This window comes from Lissotriton helveticus, chromosome 1_2 (genome assembly GCF_964261635.1).
Source record: "Lissotriton helveticus chromosome 1_2, aLisHel1.1, whole genome shotgun sequence".
Taxonomy (NCBI): Eukaryota; Metazoa; Chordata; class Amphibia; order Caudata; family Salamandridae; genus Lissotriton; species Lissotriton helveticus.
In genome coordinates this window covers 333,094,832-333,097,684 of record NC_136058.1, presented here as the reverse complement: position 1 = coordinate 333,097,684, position 2,853 = coordinate 333,094,832, and the positions used below count along the sequence as shown (strand labels likewise).

At 52.2% G+C, this 2,853-nt stretch overlaps 1 non-coding gene across 1 annotated transcript; it reads right to left on the bottom strand.

Annotated features, from left to right (window-relative positions):
* Nucleotides 1–1,791: 1,791 nt before the first annotated feature.
* TRNAC-GCA (transfer RNA cysteine (anticodon GCA)) lies at nt 1,792–1,863 on the bottom strand. The gene has a single exon. It is a non-coding gene; the product is annotated as a tRNA-Cys (tRNA).
* Between the last annotated feature and the right edge of the window lie 990 nt (nt 1,864–2,853).

Sequence of the window (2,853 nt, the reverse complement as noted above, 5' to 3'; positions counted from 1 at the left end):
GAACAGCCAAGAGGGAGACAGTGCAGCAGGAAGAGACAGCTGCAAGCTGCGCTTGGCCGGTGACTGCATTGGACCGCGGGATGTTTCAAAACGAGAGAGTAAAAGAAAGGAAAAAGTCCAGACATAGATTGAGCAAAGAGGAACTAGTACACCTCCTGATCACAGAGAAGTGTGACGAGCGGTACGTCCGAGCACACGAGGCTCTTAACGTGAAGCCGGGCATTGCCAGGGAGGATGTGCCAGGGAGTACATGCACACGGGTGGATGTTTAAGGAGAGCCCTAGGGCGCTTCAGGCAGGTGCACAAGGGCATGCACCTCGATTCCAGAAGGGGTGGGTGGTAAGGGCACATGCCGGCGGCAGAGATAGGGCACAGCAGGTCCACCCGGGTACATTTATTCAGCCTTCTCGTTCTGTCAGCCCTCGCCTGTCACTATCACAAGAACTACTGCCCTAATGCAAGCACGGCTAATGTCCCCTCCCGTGATCAGTAGAGTAATAAAATAGTCCCATATGGGGTGCAGCGGGACTTGGTGCCACTGCACCTGCTGCACGACGGATAACTACCCCCCCCCAATTCCTGTCATCATAGTTACCTAAAACTGTCATAGCTCCCCCCAGTGACCCAGTGATACGCCAGCATCGCAAGCTGCACCCTCGGCCATGGGAGAACCGGTTGGCTGTCAAAGTAAAATGAAAGCAAGGTGAGGGAGTAAACAGCTCACTCTCTGGGTGCGGACTGTCATTAAAGCTACACGTGGGACACTCAGTGAGTTAAACAAAACTCATCCAAGGCGGAGATCCCACGGCAGGATCCGGCTGCTCACCCCGGAGGCACTCGACGCATGCACGGGCGGGGTGCCAAAACCAAACACTGCGTACAGCAACCCATGACGTAGTGCACACTTTACACCCTGCAATGAGACCCAGTAGGCTTTGAAACCCGTTGTCGCAGTAACTACAAATAAAAGCAAGCATCGCACAAGGCACTGGATTCGGGGACCACAACGAGCCCTTCCTCGGAGGGCTACAGAGCCGTCTGAGGGCAGCACACAGCTGCGCTTGCAGAGATCACACGCCACGGCACACGGGAAGCGGTGACTGAGTCCGGCTTCGGGAGAGCACACACTGTAAACAAGGAGCACGTGCACGGGGCTTTGGCTCTTGCAGCTTCACTGTCAGAGCCCTCAGTGCTACACTGCATTCTGGTACTTGCAGTTCAGGGTTTTAGAGGATTATAAATCAAAATTAGCAATGGCATACATTATATTAAAACGTATAAGACAGAGTTAGTTAAGCACCCTGGCACGGAACATAGGGAGGGAGGGGGGGAGGAACGCACTCACCTGGACTTCTTCCGGCGGCCGTGGTCGGCATGAAATGAGGAAAACAAACAGCAAAAAAAAAACGTCAGGTCCCGGGCCGCGCTGTGATTGGCTGACGTCACGGGCCGGCAGCCAATCACAGCGCGGCCCGGGAATGACGTCACGGGGGTGTCCCGGGCCGGCAGCCAATGGCAGCGCGGCCCGGGACAAAGGGGCGGGGCTTAAAAAAAGCACCAGAAACGCCCCCGAATCGCGTTTTCGAGAGAAAACGCGATTGACAGCCTCTGCCTCCCAATGGCTAGCCTCCATTTATGGAGCTAGCCAATTGGAAACAGAGGCTGTCCTAACCTCACTATTAGAAACAACAGATTTCGATCTGGGAGTGGCTTCGCCCCTCGCCAGGTTACGAAACCTAAAAACGGAACTACTCCCATACAAGGCGCTTTCCCAGTTTAAAAAAGAACTGAAGGGGACACCCGGATTTGAACCAGGGACCTCTTGATCTGCAGTCAAATGCTCTACCACTGAGCTATATCCCCTACGTCTGCAAGACAAGCGTCACTCCCATCTTTTATCACTGTTTCCAGGAGTGGCTATAGTACTGGAGATGTTCAGAGTGATTATGTTGGTGCCTCTCAGCTCTCACTGACTTCCTTCTCCAAATTCCCTCACTTATCACCCTGTAACAGTGACCCTCAAGTCTCCATAACTACTCTCCCACGTGCATTTCTTTTGTTTCATAGAGCTGCTACTTATACCAGTGCAGGGTGTTGTAGAAGTTTACATCGCACAGAGACAATGAATCACACCTGTGTAAAATGGTGTATAGGAAATGTTACATAAGAAAGAGGACCGCAAGATTTAGGACTCCCGTGACACTCATACTGGGTATAGTTTAAGAGTGCTTGATCTGGAGAAGCACATTTAAAATGGGCCACCGTGGTTGGGGGTTGTCTTTTCTAATAAGAATTGATTTCTACCCAAATGGACCCTTTTTGCAACCTTAGGATACTTAAAAACTGGGGGAGAAGTCAGCAATTTAACTGATACCTTGCAGTTTCCATGCAGGTCTTTGGTGACAATTAATAGCTCACTGTTCTATATTAGTATTTTAAATAATCAATTGCAAGTAATAAAAGGATCTCTCCAACAAAAGCAGTAACCCACTGAACTATTTACATTATACACACTTTTGTCACCTGCATGGTGCACGTACTTTGCAGCAGGTATATTAACCGTCTGCGTTACTTCACGAGTCAAAACATAATTCAAAGGTTTAACTCCTCCCCTGCTGATGACGGAACCGCTCCGTCATCATCTGCGGTGGCGCTGTGCTGATGACGGAGCGGTTCCGTCATGGCCGGCTCGGAGCGCCTGCTCGGCGCGGATTCCACGCCTGCGCTGAGCGTTCCATTGAGCGGGCGGGGCCATGACGGAACCGCTCCGTCATGAACACAGCTCAACCGCGGCTGGTGACGGAGCGGTTCCGTCACCAGCATGCGGCCGCCGCGCGGCCGCCCCGCCCCCTT